Genomic DNA, 22,600 nt, shown 5'->3' on the forward strand with positions numbered 1-22,600 from the left:
ATTTGTTCATCCTGGGCATTGTAACTCCTTTTCACTAGGAATAACTCATATAACACTCTCACCTAGCTTTTAAAGAGCCTCAGGCTGTTACAGTTAAAAGTCCACTTTTAAAAATGCAGAAACTAAGACCATATCTATATGTATAGCACTGCAGCAGCGCGGCTGCACTAGCACAGCTGTGCCAGTGCAGAGCATCTGGTGAAGACGTTCTATGCTGATGGGAGCGAGCTCTCCTGTCTGCATAATAAAACCACCTCCACGAGTGGAAGAAGCTATGTAGACAGAAGAAGCTCTCCTGCCAACATAGCGCTATGCACATGAAAGCTTATGTCTGCATAACTTATGTCGCTCAGGAGTATGGTTTTTTCACACCCTTGAGGACATAAGTTATGCTGACACAGGCTGTAATATAGACATAGCTTAAGAAAACTTTTAAATGTTTTTAATTTCTCCCCTTATCATGCGAAGGCAGGTGAAAAAATCATAAATATCGAGCAATCTGTATAAGAAAATTTTACCAATTTAAAATGTAACAAGATGTCCATGCAGATCCACTTGTTCAAATTCAACCCCAGAGTGAGTGCATGCCATCAATCACAGCTGCCCCTGCTTACACTAAGTTAATATTTGGTTAAGCAACTGTAGATTTTCCAGATTTTATTTTCTTTGACTTTCCAGTCCCTATATAATAGCCTGATAAGAGAGCAAATGACCAAAGTAAATTATACTTCTCCTACAACTTTCATCTTCAAATTAACTTTGGTGCCAGACATGTACTTTAGAATCCATATAATACACTGATCCAGTGCATGTGAATATCTCCCCTGTTAATTGTTGTCCCCAGTGACTGTAACAGCCTGCTATTTTTCTCAAGCTAAAGGAGTTCGCCTTGAGCTCTAGTGGTAGAAGCTTAGCTTAGCTTGTTAGTATTGATAGTTCCAGATTCAATCCTTGTAAATGATATCTATATATATGCAGCCATGGTTCATTACATACATATAGGCTGGGAAGTATATATTTAGGCTTGTAATCATGCAGAGTAATAAACAACAACTGCATCAAGAAAAATAGAACACTTTTTAAATAGAATTTTCTCTCTAGAATTTTTAAGACAACAATAGCAATAGTCCCTCCCTCTCCTCCCCTCCAATCTACTATGATTCCTTAATAGAACAGATTGGAAAATGTTCCCCCATCCTCGTGGAAAATGTTGCCTTGTGAAAAATGGAAAACCAAAATATTTAGATTCAGAAATGCCACCATGGTGTTTTATGGGAGTTGTAGTATGGGTGCCTCATGTTCACATTTTCCAGTATGGGCCAGGCTTCCTAGTTGGACTATATGTCCCGTGATGTACCACAGTCTCCTTCTTGAGGGGCACTGTATAGAGCAATGGGATTTGCATTTCCTTTCCTTTCCCTACTCATATGAATATAAACTCCAAAGATGCTTTTGCTTCCTAGCTTCATTAGGAGCCTGACTTACGCACTGTACTTAAAACAGCATGGTTGTGCCTTGGCAATAGATAGGGCTGAGCCATCAGTTTTGTTTCCCAAAGCAGAACATTATGGGATAACTAGATTTGCTCTATAAGCCCACAGCTTCTTGAATTCACAGGAAGATAGGTCCTTTGGAATATTTTGCTTGCTAAGTGACTTAAGAGCCTAAATATTTTCCAAATTGATGTAGGCACTTATGAGCAAATCTTTTGCAAGGCATCTTCATTCTGGCTCCAATTCAGGAAAGCACTTAAGCACGTGCTTAAGTCTCTCTCTAAAAGTAGGTCTTAGATATTTATATGGCCCCCATTACTGTCATATTTGAGTGCCTCACAATCTTTAATGTATTTATCACCATAACCCACCTCTGTGAAGAAGAGAAATACCGTTCATCATCATTCAAATGTATCTGCTGAAATATTCTACCTTTCCTCCTTTCCAACATTTCAAACAGTATTTGACTAGTGAACCTTGAACCCATTTCTTGTGTTACATAAACCTTCAGGGAGTTTTGAACAACACTTGCATAGGAAATCATTCAAAAATTGGGATGATTTGCAAAAACAACGTGACTACTAGATCAAAAGTAACCACTTCAGCTCTTAAAGTGACAGTGTGCTATTCATATATACACTCTATGGCAGGGGCAGGCAAACTTTTTGGCCTGAGGGCCGCATCAGGTTTCGTAAATTGTATGGAGAGCCAATTAGGGGAGGGGGTTGTGGCCTGGCCCCCACCTCCTATCTTCCCCCTCTCTCCGGGACTCCTGCCCCATCCAACCCCCCCATTCCCTGAGGGCCCCTCTGGGACCCCTGTCCCATCCATATCCCCCTCACTCCCTATCCTTTGACTGTCCCTAGACCCCCACCACCCCACCCAACCCCTCCTCTCATTCCTGATGGCCCCCCCGGGTCCCTCGCCCCATCCAACCACCCCTTCTTCCTGTCCCCTGACTGCCCCCGGACCCCCTGTCCCTCACTTTCCCTCCTGCCCCATCCAATCCCCCCCCTCCTTCCTGACTGCCCCCAGGATCCATGCCCCCATTCAACCTCCTGTTTACACCCCAATCACCATCCCCACCCTAATCACCACCCCAAACTCCACTGCTCTCTATCCACCCCCCAACTCCCAAACTCCCCTGACCCCTTACTGCACTGCCTGGAGCACAGGTGGCTGGTGGCGTTACAGCCGCACTGCCAGACTGGAGCCAGGCCATGTCGCTGCCACTGCGCAGCACAGAGACCAGGTCAGGCCAGGATCTGCAGCTGTACTGCCCCAGGAGCTCACAACCCTGCCGCCCAGAGCATTGCGCCAGCGACGGGGCAAGCTGACGCTGCAGGAGAGGGGGAACAGCAGGGAAGGGACTGGGGGCAAGCCTCTCAGGCCAGGAGCTTGGGGGCTGGTCAAGATGGTCCCACGGGCTGGATGTGGCCCGCAGGCCGTAGTTTGCCCACCCCTGCTCTGTGGATAGACAGGACTGATAGTGTAATAAAAATATAACCACAGCACGATTACCCGAGAACTGTTAATTCACCATCAATATTCCAGACAAAATTTTAAAAGGTTTTCTAGTCCACACATAGACATTAAAAACAATATGAGGAAACACACAGCACAGAAATGAGACAAAATGTGAGACTGGTAAACATATGCTCCCACCACCGAAGTTGCTGCAAAAGTGTTTACTGGGAGAAGAGAATAAAGGTTTTATACATAATTTATGCTTCCACTTGAAGAAAAAACACAACATAAAAGAAGTTCAATTAATTTATTTCAAGTATTAAAAAGTCAGCCCTTATGAAGGCTGAGATTTTAGTGACATAGAATGAGAAAGATGCTCCACTCCTAAGACACCAATACCTCTTTCTTCAGAGTTATACAGCCACCATCACTGTAGTATCTGAGTGTCTTCCATGTAAAATCATAAGCAATAGTGAAGCCCCTAGTGGATTTCAAGGAGTTTCTGGATCACTTCCCTTTTCAGTGTAAAAATTCTGCTTGGGGTATTTTGGGGGGTTGGTTCCTGTTTGAAGAGAACTACATTAATACAGACTTGGAACCTTTTAGTTCACGCCCACATAGGGGAGTTGCAGCGCAGCACTTTGGTGCAGGCTGCTCTTCACATCCCTATAGTCCGAACTGCAGGGGATTGCAGACAAGCCCTATGAGAACCCTATGAACATCTCCCACCCTTCAAACCCCTACACTCTTACCTTCCAGGAGAAACAACAGTGACTAGAACTTGACTAATACATATGCATGTAATCCATTTATTTAATCAAGAACCATCCGGAGAGTCCCATGCTTCTGAACATGAAGTACACATTGACACTTGAATAGATTGGATTGTTTTGTGTACAACTACCTACAACTATGATTTCTGAAGTCATTCCTGACCAAGAATGTACCCTGAAATACAAAAGTTCAAGATGGAGCATGATTCAGACACAAAGTAGATGAAGGCAGTAGGGAATGGAACAGCTATTCATCTGCACTCCAATTTCCTTTAGGATGGTTATTTTCTCCAACGTCTGAGATGGCTCAGTTCAGGAAGCTCTGCTATAAGTATTTCTAAACACTTGTTCTTTCCTTGGAGTAGGGGTGGGGGAGAGAAAAAAGCTGTGGCTTAAATACTAAAAGACAACTACAAATGAAGTAATATTTAAGCTTTAGAGCTTAATCAGCAGCAGACAGAACTTTCATTTTAACAGTCATCTTGCTTATAATCCAGTATAGCGTTATGTTTCATGTGTGCCTTCACTCTGTGTGATCATTTGTCAAATCAACTTTTCTGGTTTACGCTATTCTGAGGGCTAGTCTACATGGTGGGGCATTGTGCACAATAGCATATGATTTCTGAAGCATGGGAATGTGTTGTGCATTAATGGGTGAATACTTTCAGTGTTCACTAGCATACTACAGCACTATATAAAGTGCAGCAGGGAACATTTAGTGTGCACCATCAGGGTCTACGTGGACCAATTAATGAACAACACATTAGTGCACTTTAGAAATCATACCCCAGTAGTGCACATTGCCCCATCTTGTGGACAAACCCCTAGTTATTTCATAGTTTCCTTCAGAGTCTTTCCTTAGTCTCATCGCAAAGAGCTGCGTTCCTTTCCCACCCAACAACGATGTCACTCCATCAACATAGAATCATACTGGTGTAAATGAGAGGAGAATTTTGCCCACAGTGTAATAACATAAATTAAGCCAAAGTAACAAATCCCCCTGCACATAATGGGGATTCAAAGACATGATCTGAAATATGGTTTAGCGTGATTTTTAAATGTGTGTTTCAGCAGCTAGGAGATTTAACACTGAACAGAATGGCTTGCAATGCATCACCTTTCAAAGTGAAGAAACTGAAACCATCTCTGGAGAAGCTGAATTGTGTTGCTTGGATATGTGGAAAAGAATGTAACCACATTGAATGGAATCTGACCGACATTAATCTGCATAATAAAAGACATGAGGGCTGCCAAAAAAAAACAAATTCTATATGCATAGTAGAAGCCATTAACTGGTAGGAGGTCTTGTAGGTTCAGGCAGATGTTAATGAAACAGCTGCTGGGTCAGAGGATGGCTATAGAAGTTTGAATTTTGCTCTTTATCATGCTGAGGTCTGTGTGCATCTGTTCTGTGTTACTCAGAGCCTGATTCAAGGGTCACTGAAGCCCGTGGGATCCTTTCCAGTGACTTCAATAGCCTTTGGCTCAGGCCCTAGACCACTTCAAAGCAACAGAGGTGACCTTTGAATTGAAGTTTGGTGATGTACTTTGGGAACCATGTTAGCTGGGAGTGATAATCTGCATCTGCCCATATTACTTCACTCAAATTGTGCTATCCCATCAGGAGGAAGTCGTAAATAAGGTGGCTCACTACACTATGCATCACTATGCCATAAGAGTTAACATAATGTTATAGCTGTAGGTCAAAGTTATGCATTAAAGCTCACAGATTGCACATAATTATTATTTAATTATCTGTGCCCAGTGGATTTCGAGTATGCCTTTCATAAGCCTGCTTCTTATAGCAAAGGACAAATAGGTGGTTGTATTTATTGCAACTAATATATACATGGCAGTTAATTATCTTCAGTGTGAATATATGCTACTATAGTGAAGGAGGAGTGAGTATCACTAATTTCTAAAAATGACAAAGACTTTTGCTTTCAAAATCTTGGACTTTTAGGGGTTGATCATGGAACTCTTATTAGTGCAAGTAAACCGGTCCCATTTCTTGCATGGGTAAGGTTATGAGGATTGAGCTCCTACCTGGTCAAGTGTCTGCTTCTTTGCTCAGCTGGTAGATGAATATCAGACCTGCTTATGTACAATCAACAGAGGGCAGTGATACACATGTACGCAGTCCAGTAAGATCATAGCAGAATGAGAGCCAGTGACTAACATAGCATTTCCCCCTGTGTTCTGATTCAAGTAGGAAGTGCTTGGACAAAACAAGCACTTCCTTTTGTTTGACATGGCATTTGGGAAACAGATTGTGAGACTTTCCTTCTGTGCTTGGAAACTTAAAGACAAGTTCAAGACAGAATATTACACATTTTGGTTTAATTTTTAGTCAAAGGTTAAGTCACTTGAATGGTGATTTTTTGCCACTGGTGAACAAGTGAGGGATCTTGCATCTTCTTTCATGTTGTTTAAGTGTTGTATTTTACAGGGCTCCAAACTTTCCCTGGATAGAATTAGCCTGAATTTCTTTTATTTCTTTTTATTAAAAGATATTGTTCATATTCATTTGATGCAAATACGAGTTAGTAGAAATGCCACACAGATAGTGGTCTCACCTTAGGAATTGTCACACCGTAATAAATCTAATCCCACCTCGTCCAGCATCCTATTTCTGAGTAGCCAAAAGGAGATAGTCATCCCCCTCTCCTCCCAATAATGAACCCTACTGAATAATATTGTACCAATGTTGGGAAGCTCCTCATGTGGGGTTTAGTCCATCTCCCCTTAAATTGAATTGGAGTCTCATACCTTTGTAGATCATACCTAAATTGATCAAGTTAACAAGATAATCTTTGAAGCATGGGGATCAAGAGACCTTATAACAGCTATACTAGCTAGTGTCATAGTACACAATATTCTCTTCCACATCTAGTAAAGACCAGATACTGTTGTCATTGAAGTCAGTGGTGAAATTCTCATTGGCATCAGTGAAAGTAAGCTTCTGACCCTTGCTGTAAAGTTTAGTAAATTTTTGAAATGTATGAAGTTACATTAACTCAGTAATATCCTGCAGCAGTGAATTCCACCGATCAAGCATTCATGACAGCATTTCCTTCTATCAATTTTAAATTTAATGAATTTTCATTGGATTAAGTGCCCTGTTATTTTGTATTATAGGAAGGGGGTAAATATAAGCAGAAGTTCATCCTTCCTCATACACTATTAATTATTTTAATATTAAAAATACTATCTATCTGCATAAGTTCCCATCACCACAGCACTATGTACATTTGCACTCTGGTGAGCTGGGTGGAAAAACAAAGGAAGAGAGCAAGCTGGAGGCCGTGAGGAAGGGGAAAGTAAAGAGCTGGAACAGCCAAGGACCACAGGGGAGAGAATGTTTGAAGTGGTAACTGTAGAAAGCAGCTTGATGACATTATCTGTGTGCTATGGTCCTGGGTAAACTGCAGCTCTAGCTACTCTGCTGGCTCCAGTCTCTGGCTGGCTCCCTCCTGCAGTGTCTTTCCCAAAGCCCATATGGCTTGGGATCGAAGGACTGCCACATGGCTTCTGGTGCCCCCACGGTGTCCTCCACTGCATGATTCTGGGTCCAGAGGTCTTGAGGGAAAGGTGGTCCTGAATAACTCCCATTTTACCCTCTCACCATCCAGTGCAATACTACCTGCTTGAAAGGCTATTTGCAACTGCTCTGCCTGCTTCCATTAATTACATAGTCTGTTACAGAGTACAACTGAGAGAATGTCCTTTTGAATCCTAAGACAGGAGTACAATGTAACATAACAGGTTGTCATGTAATGAATATTGCATTCCGGATCTAGTATCCATTGTCTATGTATGCTAGACATATTTCATCTGAACAGATGAGTAACCTGGTGCCCTTGAACAATGTTCAAAGACAGATCTTATCTCCTTGCTTCCAGAAGAGGCCTACGGGGAATAGTAATTTTTTAAAAAGAACAAGAGTACTTGTGGCGCCTTAGAGACTAACAAATTTATTTCAGCATGAGCTTTCGTGAGCTACAGCTCACTTCTTCAGATGCACAGATGAATAGACGCATCTGAAGAAGTGAGCTGTAGCTCACGAAAGCTCATGCTGAAATAAATTTGTTAGTCTCTAAGGTGCCACAAGTACTCTTGTTCTTTTTGCAGATATAGACTAACACGGCTGCTACTCTGAAACCAGTAATTTTTTAGTTTAACAAGTATAGGGAGGTTTAATGAGAAAGGGCAAGTGATGATGCATAGCAGATGCCTTCTATCCATGAATAGGTGGAAGAATCCTGCAGCACCATAGAAGCAGATACTGCAAAAAACAAGAGCAAGATAGATGTTAATGATGACCCCGTCAACTAAGATATTATTAAATTCATATATTTTTTTGAAACAACTTCTGTTGGTGAAAGGCACAAGCTTTAAAGCTTACACAGAGCTCTTCTTCAGGTCGAAAGCTCGTCTCTTTCACCAACAGAAGTTGGTCCAATAAAAGAAATTACCTCACTCACCTTGTCTCTCTAACATCCTGGGACCAACATGGCTGCAACAACACAGCAAAGATTAATTTAAATATTCAATTTTAATAAATGAGATCTAAAATAAACTTTCAGCTGCAAAAATGTTTCCCATTCAAGACATCATCCAACTAAAATTGCAAGACTTTTTCATGCCTGGCAGTCAGAGAATTTTCTCAGCATTTGCTGAACCATCCAAGTAATTTTAAAAATTTGCTTTGCAAAAGTTCTGATCCTCCAAGACAACATTTCCCCATCTCAGCTTTTCTTGTGAAGCTTTCAGCACAGCTCCCCTCAGCTAATAGCATCCATCTCCCCACACCCCCATAGCGTTGCTATCTACATTAAACCCTACAAATCTTTCTATTTAGTTTTTCTTTCACAGCAGACTAATACCTAAAGTGTTAGGAATCATGGTCAATATCATTAAAGCTATTAGATAAATTAATACAATTATAAATGTAAAACTCTCCAAATTCAAACCTACAGCTTATACTATGACCAGACACAAAAAATTACTAAGGCCATCCTACACTACCACTTATTTCGGCAAAACTTATGTTGCTCAGGGCATGTGAAAAAACAACCCCCTGAACAACAAGTTTTCCGAGCATAAGCACTCAAGCGCACAGCGCAAGGTTGGAGGGAGGCTACTTCTGCTCATTGAGGTGGTTTTATTATGTCGACAGGAGAGCTCTCTCCCATCGGCATAGAGCAGCTACATGAGCAATCTTACAGCAGCGCAGCTGCATCAGTACAGCTATGCTGTTGTAAGTTCACTAGCACAGACATGGCCTAAAGTTGAGTCTATGAGTCTAAAGTTTCCATTTATTTTAGATATCAGTCACAATTAAGAGCTGCAGGTCTCCCAGAAGATATTGTTCTGGTCTCAAGTCCCCTGGTAGGCTGAGAGGTACTGGTGACTGCATGAAGCACCAACCTCTTTGAGACTGGAGATTTCAATTAAAATAACTGTCAGAGTGAGTTAATCAGAATCCCATCCCCACCCCAGGCAAAAGGGGGTTGTGAACAGGCCCAGGAGTTTGGACTGAGTGGTGGAGGGGTTTTGTAGCATGGGTGGGGTGTAAGTAAAAGAGAAGCTGGAAACTGAGACAGACTCGTAGGAGGATAAAAGCCAATCAGCAGCCTGTGAGCATAGTGTGACCCTGGAAAAAGCTAAAGACAGTGAGCTTTTGAGTCTGGTGTTGGCTGAAGAGTGTTCTTGGTGATGTGACCAAAAGAAGTTGTTTCCTGCTATTTGATGCCTTCTGCATTCAGAGGCATAGGATTTTGTACATTCTTTGTAAATAAACAAAACTGCACAGAAATACCTTTTATCACCAATTCCTGCTCCCAGTTGGAACACCACCAGAACCCCAATCTTTGACTAGCTGTTCAGGTCACAGAGGGGGCAACATTATTGCCAGTAGTGGGATCCAGTTTCCAAGGAGAGAGATCTTAAGCCAGGTGTTCCTGTTGAACAAGATGGAACAAACAACAGAGATATGTGCAGAAATCAGAAATGGCCCACAGGAATTAAAACACAAGCTGGAGATTTCACAAAAGGAATTAAGACATGACCCAAATTAAAACAAGAACTGGAGGTTTCCCAGAAAGAACTCAGAGAAAATTTCCAGCTGAGATGAAATCTCTATTGGAGCAGGAACGACAAAGTGCCTGGGCAGATTCAGAAACCCAACTGCAACATGCCAGGCTGGAATGGTAAAACAGATTGATGAGGTAACAACTAACCTGACTGTCATAGACTAGAAGATCTTCCATGAAATAGTGGAGACCAAGCAGGCTTTGACCAGTTTGAAACTTGCTAACTGAGATGGGTTGCAGCTTAAGGAACTAAAATTTCAGCTGCAGGATATCAAAACGTCACAAGACCATAGTGGATGGTAGCTGCCTGGATGAGGAATTGGGCCAGTCAGAGGACTTGGACAACAGTTTTTTACTCCATTTCTAATTCATAGAGACCCAAAAGGAAGAGGCCAGGTTGTCACAGTTCATATGATGCAAAAACTCTGGGAGGCTTATTTGGCTTCATTCAACTTTATAGATTAAATGAATGGTTGGCAAGAGGGACAGACAGCGGGGTTGCTATCAGCCAATTTGGGTGTCCCTGGACTGACAGCGCTGCAGAAATCCCCCCCCCCGCCCCAAAAAAGAGAGAGAGGGAGTTATCCAGCCCTGGTACAAGCCTTTGACATGAAGTTTGGAGCTAGCCATCAATCTCTGCTGGCCAGGGCATAGCAAAGAGATAGAGGAGAGGGAAAAAAGAAACCCCACTTGAACTGGAAGAGGATCCGTGGAGACCTGTGTTTCTGGCATACCCAGAAACTACTGAGACCTTACAGGATACTCTGGCAATAGACCAGTGTATAGATGCTCATCTGGAATTGGGCTCATAGAATCAGATCAGCTAAAGGTGATCAAAGACACTCTAAGAGGTTGTGGATTTTGCCACAGAATTTTAATTTTTTTTTCCAGCAGTTCACTCGAAGAGGAAGCAGCTGCTAGTGAGGAAGATGGAAGCTGACTGTCATAAGTCCTGTAAGTACAGCTGCGTCTCTAATGTGTATGATGAAAGGAGGGATTCTAATCTGGTTCATGACTGTATTGAACAATTAAAACAAATGATAAATCTAGTTTGTAAAAGAAGGGAGAAGTGGCAATAAACTAAAAAAAGCAATCAGTTAAATGCTGGTACTTGACAAAATTGGCCACAAAAACAATTGTTATAAATTAAAGACAGATCGAGACAGGGTGTCTCACAAATCTCTACTGATAGTCTCTTGCTCAGTTTGGGAAATGGAGCAAGCTGTAGGGACAATGTTTGGAGGCATAAAGGTCAGCCCCGCAGTTTTTGTTTAAATCTGGGCAGTTCAACAACAATAATGGGAGTTTGGCTATTGAGTATATAATCTGTAAACCACACAGAGGTGATTGACATTGGCTCAAACATAGCAGTTATCAAACCAGACATGCTAAAAAACTAGGGAACCAGGGATCCAAATCTGAACCACCTAATTGGTCTCAAACGGAGACAGTGACTGGGGCAAGGGCACCCATCTAAAACTTAGGTTTGAAAATTGGACATCTGGAATTAGTGCAGGAAGTCTGAGTGGCTGAAATAGTGGACACACTAATAATTGGGTTGGACTTCAGTATGGCTAATAACTGCATAACCGGTGCCAGGAAAGGTGTCTTACAAATTCAGTCTATGGAAATTCCCTTTTAAGGTGGGACAAAAAGTTTCAGCAGTTGGTTTGCTGCGAATGAATTGTCCTGCCCCGGGAGGTAAAAGGATGGAGAGAAGAAACCATCATAACAGCTACATGTTGTGGTAGCTTTGGTAGCTTTCGAGAAAGGGAGAGATGCGGAGTGGCTGAAACCTGTTTTGAGACACAAGGTCTCTGAGGTATCTTAGCTGCTAACACTTTTGTGGATGGCAAACAAGAACCAATCCCTGTTTGTTTGCTGAATGTTTCTGACAAGCGACAAAGAGTAAGAAAGGGAAATCATTTCAGTGGTCAGCAGGGGCTGATTTAATATTTTCAAAGTTGAAAAAGGCTCTTGTGACTGCTTTTGCCTTGGTATATCCATGTTTCAATACCCATTTCATGTTGGACACACATGAAAGTGCTTTTACTTCAGGAGACAAAAATTCATTTTGGCTGCCTCCCAGAATCTGAGGCTGTAGCTGTGGAAGTTGAGGCTAGAAAAGTTGTTACAGAGGTGAATACTCCATTCAGACAGAATGAGTGGGGTCTGCCAGCAAGTTCCATGGAAACCATTGCTCTTCCTCAGGGACTGACTGAAAGAGGTGGCCCCTTGCGGGATTGAAAAAAATCTTCTGGGAGCATAAAATCCCACAGGAATTTGGGTGGGTATAAAAATCAGTTTTGGTTGTTGATGTGAAAACATCTTGACAGAAGGATATTGTACCTTTATAGATAGTTAAACTTGTATCATTTTTAGTTGGCTAAATGGTTTATTTTCTTTGGGATGGGTCATACAGGGCGTTACCATTTGGGGTGCCATCACAGTGATGGGATGGGTGGAGCTAACGCAAGGGGCAGTATTATGCTGACAGGTACTGGTGACTGTCTGAATCACAAACCTCTTTCAGACTGGGTGGGAGTGAATGCATCCTCCAGTTAACATTGCTCCCAGCCAGAATGACTTAATCAAAAGCACTTCCCCCACCTAAGATAAAAAGAGACTGTGAATCCACCCAGGAGTTTGGACTGAGTGGGCAGTGGAGTTACACTGAGTATTTCATGAGACAGACAGGCTGGAAACAGAGAAACTCAGAGGAGGAAGAAAGCCAAGCAGCAGCCTGTGAGCACAGTGTAATCTTGGAAAACGTTAGAGAGTGAGCTTTTGAGTTGAATGTTAGCTGGGGGTGCTGGGAGCAAAAATAAAGCCGTTTCCTGTTATTTGATTCCTTCTGTGTTGAGAAACACGGGTCTTCATACATCCTTTGTAAATAAACAAAGCAGCAGGAAAAATACCTGGCTATCACCATTCTCAAGGCCCGAAACTTTGGCTAGCACTTGAGTTGAAAAAGGGCAGCCATCCCTCTTCAGCTTGCAGTGGCACTGTACACACTTGTAGAACTTCCTTTGAGGTTTGCTAAGCTGATTAGGAGACTGTTTTAAAGCTTCCTAGCATTAATCAAGCCTTCCTTACCGTATTTTGCAAATACAGTGTCTTTTCCTTGTGTCTGAAATTGAGCCCTTCAATGCTTACAAATGTATTTTTTCCCCGTTTTGGAAATCAGGCTTTACTTGGGCCAAAATAAATTATATTTATAAGTTATCCTTGATAAAGTCAAGATTTTAGTGTATCTTATGTATGTCATTTATATTCTTACATAACAGTTCATATTTATATCTAAAAAGTTTTGTATAGTTCATGTTATATATTTCACTCTGTGTGTATACAAACACCACCAACCAACCTAAGAACCCCATGGTGTGTTTGTGGGGGAGATGTATGTATGTATGTGTGTGTGTGTGTGTGTGTGTGTGTGTGTGTGTGTAAACACATGTACATGCAGACCAAAAGGGTGCTACAGAAAGTATTTTTAATAGAGAATAACTTCTATTTTAATCATCTGATAGAACTCTATAGAAGGGATACAATTCCCTTAATTTCTAGAGCATGATTTGTTAAAATTTAGAAATAACATGTTCTATTAAATTCTATAGAATTTTTCCACACAGATAGTTTAACTAAATACACTGAAGTTTCTAGGAATTCAGTTTAGATTGTAAAGACCGGATGTTCAAGAGCTCAATTCTCAACTGGGCATCTACAGCTGCTGGACTTTAGAAAGAAATTGAAACCCAATGTGCTGAGCTCTTGTTGTGGGCTATGCAATTGTAAAGTCTACACTAGTATACGTACACCAATGTGTATGGGTGCAAAGTGAATAAAAATAAGGTATTATACATTTGTCTATATAGGACATGTATTATTTTCTATTCTATATTCCGTACAATAAAAAGTTTTTGGATACATTCTATTAAATTTAACCAAAAATTATATACCAGGTATTAAATTCTAAAACATGATTACAAAAAATGAATGAAGTGGTATTTACTATTAAAATAAATAAATTTCCAGGCAACTTTATTGGTTTCATCCCATTCCATTCTACAGGACTTGTCCGTAAGGGATACAAACTCAATAAATGTTGTCTGAGGTAACAGGTACAAGATTTCCCTTTTTAAAATAGTTGCTTCCCCAGTGGCATTCTGCTCTGTGCTTTGGCAGCAGTTGAATGAGTCTGAAAGAAGAATCTCAGTCCCCAGTGGAGAGAATGCTAGCCATGTTCAGACACACAGTACTACATGCTTTCTCTCTGCTGTCCTGTCAGTAGTGTGGCATGACTGGCAGCCACACAAAAAACGACCCAGCACTTTTCCAACTGTAGAGAGGCCAAAGCCTGTTTGTGAAGGGAGAGAGAAAACAGCAAAGTACCAGAAAGAAAGGTGAGAGGAAAAGAAGTTTTAAAAGGAGATCAATCAGCAAAGTTCTGCATTTAGCTGATTAAAAAATGGCTTTAAGCAAGTGCAGATCTTGTCAATATAGCCAAGACTCCCAATGACTTCAATGGGCTTTGGATAAGACCTTCACATTTTTGGCCATTTGTCTATTTTTATTTGACTCCTTAGCCTGACATAGTGTTAAATTTTCCATAATTTGTTTCCAGTCCAATGCTGTGTCCTTCATTCCAGCTGTAATTCCTAACCTATCCTTTACTGCTGGAGAGGGAGATAATTTTGTTACTGATATCCTTAACAGATGGCTTCATCCAACCTGAGTACTCTTGAGGCTCTGCAATCAGCCCTCAGGTCCTAGTTTCATGCTCCCAAACATCATCGATGTGCCAGCAGTGTAGCTCCACTTTTATTCTGGGGAAGCCTCATCCCTTCTGCACAGCCTCTCCTTCTCCCAAAGAATTACCCAGTAGCAAACAGATTTAACTCCTTCCCTATGCTACTTCCTCATCCCTGGATTGAAACATTAAAATTCATCCTGTCTAGTTTACCCTACACATGAAAAACGGAACTATTTAGGAAAAACCTAATGCAGAGGTCCTGGATATAAGCCTTCTTCCTAGAACTGTAAATTTAGCTTTCAGTACCTCTTTCTTGCACTTTCATGTATTATTGATATCGATACATACCATGACCATGGTCTCCTCCGCAGGATTCACTAGGAGTCTCTACAGATGCCTCATGGATCATCTACCTTCACAGCAGGTAGCTAAGTCACTGAATAGTTCTTACAGTCATCACATATCCAGCTATTAAGTATTCTGTGGTCTCAGAAATGTGGCTACACTGGATAGACAGTATGTGCATTTGGAGTATTCAGTTCTAAGAATTTTAAAAAAGTCAAAATATAATGGTTTAAAGAGAAATAGCTGTTTTGTACAATTAAATATTCCATCATACTTTTTAGCACGCCATCACTTATACTGAGCATTGTTTACCATGTGGATTTGAAACTCTATTAAATATCTTAATTCATACACACTTGGCAGATCCATTCCTATGTGGAATAGCAAAAACATTGATTCAATCTCTTTAGGTACTTATTGGAATGATAGAGCTTTCTGTGGATTAAACTTCCTGATTAAATGGTTCAAAACACTAATAGCAATTAATCGAAATGGTATATTGTAGTTTATCCGAATGTCTACATGGCTTGACTCCAAACTGAAACCAAAGACTCCCGTTACAACCACAAGAAGTTAATGCCTTAAAAATAGTCATAAAAATTACAAACAGCTGAGATGATGAGTGTTTTATACAGACAGATTAAATTTCTAAACACTTCCACTGAGATAATTTGCTTTCTATTTATTAAAATCCCATTATAAAAGATTAGCACCAAAAACAGTGTTAGAAAACACTAAATCTGGCAAACTGAGCAAAAACTAAATGTACATGACTAACAGAACTGTGCTTCTGGAATGGGCATCTCAGACAAAACATAAATATGAGGACCTGACCACTTAAGGTCATTGCAAATCCTATGGCAGTTTTCACAAGACTGTCTCAGTGTCCTCCCCAAGTTCCAGGTTGCCCACCACTGATGTAAACGGCCAGGTATTATCTGAATGATCTTATTTAAATTCCAATATCCCATTTTCAAGGCTACAGTATATTTAGCACCGAAACACACAAACAAATACAACATGATCGCAGCTCCCTATTATATCCAGCTCAGTTTTAATGCCTTGTTGTATTTAAATTAGACCTTTAAAAATAATTGAGAGAAATGTTTGCCATTTCTAAAAATTGAGGTTCTTATTATTTTCAAAGTATCAGTCATGTTACCAGCTGTCTAAGTCTTACTATCGATAAGTTAATTTCCAGTATTAGCTTTGTAATTTGCTAAATTTTCCCCAAGATCTATCTTTGATAACCTGATTACTTGAAACTTACTGGATGCTCAGCTTTTTAATTACCTGATTTTTTTCAAGACTGAACAGCTAGTTTAGGAACCATCTATTGACAATTAACAAATATCTCAGGGAGGCTGGCTTGAATGTTTTCTCACTCTGTTTTCCCCACATCCTTTTGTTTCAAGAGCTGAAATGAGAAAAAGAAGATTCAAAACAGCCTAGCCTGGGTGCTCATTTAACCTCAGAAAAATATGTTCAAGGCCAAGCCTCTGCTAGAGAAGATTTATATCCTTGTCTATAGACTGGTCTCTTCCCATAACCTTTGACTTTACTATTTATTAGACCAATCATAATATGTTTAATATAAACCTCAATAATAATGTAGGTGTCAGCTGATAAGCCACCAAAAACTCTAATCTTTCTGAAAATAGATTCTGATAACACATGTATATTCTTGGAACTTGTACTAGCCATTGTGCTATATTCTGTCAGAGAAAGTTATGGACAAGGAACAAACTCTTTCTTTATGCCAGGTAGCAATGAAAACTTTAATAAAGCAAAAAGAATTCCCCAATGCCCCTGACAACTAGAGTTGCTAGAAGCAAGGAAAAATTCAAGAAAGATGATTATCAACTATAAAGTCAGAGAAACTTGGAAATTCATTTCAGTTGGTTCTTCCTCTCTCCCACTTTACAAATCCTAAATGGAAATTAGCTCTGGATTGTTAGAGTATATTCCACCTGCTTCATGCAGTTTGCATTCAAACACAGCTTCTCAGAGATGGACCTTCTAAACTCTACAACACGTATATTCTCTTCAAATTTTTATCTTTTCAATAGACACTTGGGAATTGCTTTTCTTTTTGCATTACTTCTATTAATATTAATAGGAGTTTCATATGCATGTCAGGAGAATACCACACCTTATCTCACTCTAAAGTGGCCACTACCACCAATACTCAAGTTGACTGTCCTGAATTTCTTTGGCAAGGATCAGAAAGTTGATTCCAAAGGTAGACAGGACATTAAATTCAATAGCTAAGAGGTTAGGACACCTGTAAAATGGCAGTGTCTCAATGTCAAAACTATTTTTAAAAATTGCAGAAACCTCAAGGGAGAAGAGAAAAGTCCCACCTTCTTTGATTGGTTCCCACTATAACAGGGATAAAACTATGCTACCTGAAGGGAATGAAGTTTCAGAAATCTTTTGAATGTACACTATAGAAAACAGAGCCCCAAAAGAATTAAAAAACTTAAAAGAAAGGATAGAGGCTTTGTTTTCTGCAGACAAGTTTTATGCATAAGGTGCACTCTGCTCTCCATAGAAATCTTCATGCTTTAGCATTTCAGATACAGGTCACATTCACCCCTGCAGTCAGCAGGCAAAACTCCACTGAGATCACTGGATCACTTACCTGCGTAAGGGTTGAAGGATTTAGGATATTATGTAGACTACATACTGACCTATAGGATGTGTGCATCAGGGTTACACCAGGGGAAATTCATGAGCGCATCAACATGAGATTAGACTACACGAAAATCTTTGTTTTACTATATTCTGTAATTGCAAGATTCCATCCATACACACGGCACGTGGGTTTGATGGCAGGAGAAGGCAGAGGTAGGAATTATAGACATCAAATATCCTTCCTAAGGAAGTCGACATAGAAATCAGTAGTTCCCTTTAAAACTTGCAAAGTTTGACTTGGCTTGGCATTTCCTGTAGTAAGCTCATGGTGGATATTATGGAGAGGAGTATGGCATATGATCAGAGCAGGAGGACAATATTAAGATAACAGACTGTTTACTGGTGGAAATTCTACATGGGTATCAGAACCACCCGTGAAGCAGCATAGGCAGGGAAATAGGGTGCTGGGACTGGGACTAGGTTCCTTTCCGGAATCTAACAGACCTGCTGTGTGATCTTGGGTATGTCACTTCTCCTCTGTCTGTCTTGTTTATTTAAATTTTAAGCTCTTCGGGGCAGGGATTGTCTCTTACTGCATGTCTGTGCAAAGCCGAACAGTCCGGCCCTGATCTCCGTTGTCACAGGAGTAGTAATAATAAAACGCTCAGTATAGGAATTGTTGTTTATGTTGGTGCACAGGATTCACAAACGCTAGATTATAAAAAAGGGCTCCTTCAGTTTCTCCCTGGGAGACACTGTTAAACCCCCTCAATTTCTTGACCCGAACATTTTCAACATTGAAGACTATTCCTCTAAATACAAAAATTTTGGACAGAGTTTGGACCACGCTTTATTACTCTAACCTCCATCCACTCACAGGCACTGACTTTCCAATGTGCCAGGGGGAGCTGCCACAAGCCTCACCCCTACTCCCACTCCATCCCTTCCCCCAAGGCCTCCACCCCACCTCTTCTCATCCCCGCTACACCCATGGCTTGCCTCTTCCCACCCCGTTCTGCCCCCTCCCTGAAGCAAGCCGTGCCCTCACTCCTCCCCTCTGCCCCCCCAGAGCCTCCTGCACACCGTGAAACAACTGATCATGGTGGGCGAGAGGCACAGGGAGAGTGGGGGAAGTGCTGATCAGCGAGGCCCACTAGCAGGCAGGAGGCAGTGAGGAGGAAGAGGAGAGTTGCCACTGGGTGCTCAGCCCCCACTACTTTTCCCCCATGCCCACAGAGTTGGCCCATATGCATCCACTATTTTCCTGTTCCCTTCCTTTGCTTTTTTTCCTCATTTTCTAGCTCGGCCTGATGTACAGGCCATGCTTTTTGAAGAGAGATAGACAGTCTCTTTTTTTTTTGAATCTCTACAAAAGCACCATGAAAAGTTATGGCACTATATAAATATTTAATCATCATCCTTAACCTTTATTACATCTATCACTAATCAACGAAGCCTGTTCTTTTAACCCTCTGCCAAAGTGTTTGCTTATTCACGCCTCTGCCAGGTGTTTGCTTTCCACTATTTCACTTGCATTTATTTTTCAAACCTTTTGATTAATTTTCAAAAAAATATTTTTAAAAACCCAATTTCCTTCCACCACCCTTATTTACAGATATGATCTGAAGAAAAGTGCCCCATCCAGGGTAGATACAAGCCCATGCTGATTTGCATTAAATTACATTACACTCCTTTAACTCTTTATTAATCAGGTCCTGAATCAGCCTCTCCATTATCTTGCACAGGATCAATGTCAGGCTGACAGGCCTATGAATACACAGGTAATCCTGTTTCCCCATTTAAAAATTGGCACCACATTAGCTTTCTTCCAGTCTTCTGAACTTCCTGAGCAAGCCAAGACTTATTAAAACGCAACTTTAATGGTCCAGATAGCTCTTCAGCAAGCTTTTTGAAAACTCTTGGATGCAAATTATCTGGACCTGCTGACTTAAAAATTTCTAACTTTGATAGCTTCTGTTTAACATCAAAGCCCACCAATTCAAAATCCTCTGAATGTTGAATCCCAGGTTTTCAACCAAGGAGTCATGAGACCACCCTCTCTCAATTTAGGACATTAGAGATGGGGCCACAAAAATAATTTCTGTTGTAGCATGGAGTCATAAGGAAAAAGTTGACAACCACCGAGCTAGATCTTCTTGGGGGTTGCAGTTTTTAAGGGCCTGATTTCAAGAGGTACCAAACACATTCCAGACTTGTTGATTTAAGTGGGTATAATGGGTTCTCAACACTTCCCTGAAACCAATGGGAGTTAGGCACCTAACCTGCTTGGGTGCTTTTGTAAATCCCACTAGGTGCCTGTCTGCATCTGTAGGCACCAAAGTATCTTTAAAAATCTGGTTCTCAGTCCTTTGTCATTTATCCAAGTCATGCCACACATTCATGCCCTGCTCAGGAATCCTTTTTTCTGTCCTTTCTTTCAAATCTATTTTAGAACAGAATGGAATTGCTTTTACTTTACAGAATTATATATGTTCCTCGAGGAGGAACTACATAGTGGAGGGAGCAGAGCTGTTTTTAAATAATGGACTTTACCCATGGACATGTGCCTTTATTTTATTAATTAAAACACTTTGTGCCGGGGCAGGTCCAGAGGGGCAGTTTTATCAAACACATCACAAAGTCAGTTGCAGGAAAAACTGAATTTAACATGATCAAATGATAAAATCTATTAGAGAACTATGACTGAAAATTAAATATATATATTTTATAGCTCTAACGACAATGTGTAACTTGAGTCTCCAAATCCCAAATGACACTGGCCTTTTTAATGTGTCTGACAAAAACCACTAAGTGAGGTACACAAATACGAAAGGAGGAAATCTGAGTTTGTGAGAGGCTCGTTATTTTAATGGTGACTATGATTTCTGTAAAAATTTGTTTCTTAAATGTTGCATTTCTGATGTTCATAATTTAGTGGGAAAAACAGCAGCAGATTTGTGTGGGAGGCAGATACATTTGGGAACTAAAAATCAGTGTTGTTCCTACTAATAAGACACAGCGGAGAGATAAGACTGTGAGCCAGCACTCATGCTAAGGACTGTGGTTAAACATTATAGCTTCCATGTGCATGCATGCATGGGCGCACACACGTGTATTCATTCACACTACAAGTGATACAATTTCTCTTTTCCTTTTCAGTTAGAAAGAATCTAAGGGGTTGTCTACAAAGTGAAATAAACTGGAATAGTTACTGAGGTATAAGCTCCTTGAGTGGACACACACTTCAACAATCGAAGTCTTTTTTTGCACAGAATAATTAATGCACTTCCAAAGCCAAATATTAGTATGGAATACAATATTTTTTATCCTGGAACAGAGGGTGCACAGAGAGAACTCTTTCAGAACAGGTATTGTGGAATAGCTTACTCCAGTCAATTTGCTGTGGTAGACAAGGCTTAAGTGAATGTGTTGATCAGGCAGATCCAGTGTCTCAGACACTTTTGACACATTTAAAGATGGGAAGTCTCCAGTCAGTAGAAGACTAAGTTACTAATTGGGAAGAGTAAACATGCAATGATCTAACAAACACTTCTGATGAATATTAGTGGCTAATAATAGTACTATCGATGGCCCAGGAATTTGGACTAAGTACAACTGTCTCATCTGAAAAGGGAACACAGTTAAAAAGGAATGAAGATAAGTCAGAGTGATAAGGCAGCTGAACATTTTAAATGGACACCATCAACTTAAACACCTAACTTCTGTCAGAAATCATTTTACCCTCTCTCATTGTAACTAACACCCAGGGCCGGCTCTAGCCATTTCACCGCCCCAAGCACGGCGGCACTCCGCAGGGAGCGCTCTGCCGCTCGCCGGTCCTGCGGCTCTGGTGGACCTCCCGCAGCTCTGGTGGACCTCTCACAGATGTGCCTGCAGAGGGTCCGCTGGTCCCGCAGCTCCGGTGGACCTCCTGCAGATATGCCTGCGGAGGGTCCGTTGGTTCCGCGGCTCCGGTGGGCCTCCCGCAGACGTGCCTGCGGAGGGTCCGCTGGTTCCGCGGCTCCAGTGGACCTCCTGCAGGCATGCCTGCGGATGCTCTACCGGAGCCAGCGGGAGGTCCACCGGAGCTGCCTGCCGCCCTCCTGGCAACCAGCAGAGCGCCCCCCACGGCATGCCGCCCCAAGCATGCGCTTGGCGCGCTGGGGCTTGGAGCCGGCCCTGCTAACATCTGTGATAAATGAGACTTAGACTAGAGGACGAAAATAGAAATATTTTCCTCTTTACTTTGTGCATTCAACAGTACTTTGTTGAGTTGAATCAGCAAGGCAAAGCAAAAAAAAATGTGACCACACAGAAAGACCTTTTTGCATACAAAGTTGTTTTTATAGATCAGACTAAATTAGTCAGTTTTTCTTTCTGAGTTGGTCACAGGAACAAGAGAGAGAAAAACAAAAAAATTACCAAAATAGCTGAAGGTGACTGTGACGAGGCACCTGCCCCACACTGGCCCTGAGAGGGTTAAAACCAGCTTACGGATGCTGAGCAGCAGGCAGCCAAAGGAATGGCTTTCCCCCCACCCCCCTTCACTGCTTGAGGCGGCAAAAAAGCTAGAGCCGGCCCTGGTTTGGAGGCAAGGACGGGGCAGCCACCACCACCTGAGGGCACGCCCAGTGGGACTGAACTAATTCCCAAAACACCCAGCAGGAGGTGCCAGTGTGGTGAGTGACTCCATGACAGTGACTAAAAAAATCACAAAATTGGCAGGGGAACTCAAACAGGAATGTCTGTAATGACATTTGAAGTGCTATAGCCATTATATTATATTATACATCATAATATTAGAGACACAAGGTGGGTGAGGTAATATCTTTTATTGGACCAACTTCTGTTTGTGAAAGAGACAAGCTATAGAGCTTACACAGAGTTCTTCTCCTGGTCTGGAAAAGGTACTCAGCATATCAACAGCTAAATACAAAGTAGAACAGATTGTTTACCATAAGGAGTTAGCATGTTGTAAGAGAACATTCAAGGTGAAGTGGGAAGTTAATTCTGCAGTCAGAGGACAAAGGAGGGTTA

The sequence above is a fragment of the Chelonoidis abingdonii genome, chromosome 22, assembly GCF_003597395.2.
Source record: "Chelonoidis abingdonii isolate Lonesome George chromosome 22, CheloAbing_2.0, whole genome shotgun sequence".
Classification (NCBI taxonomy): Eukaryota; Metazoa; Chordata; order Testudines; family Testudinidae; genus Chelonoidis; species Chelonoidis abingdonii.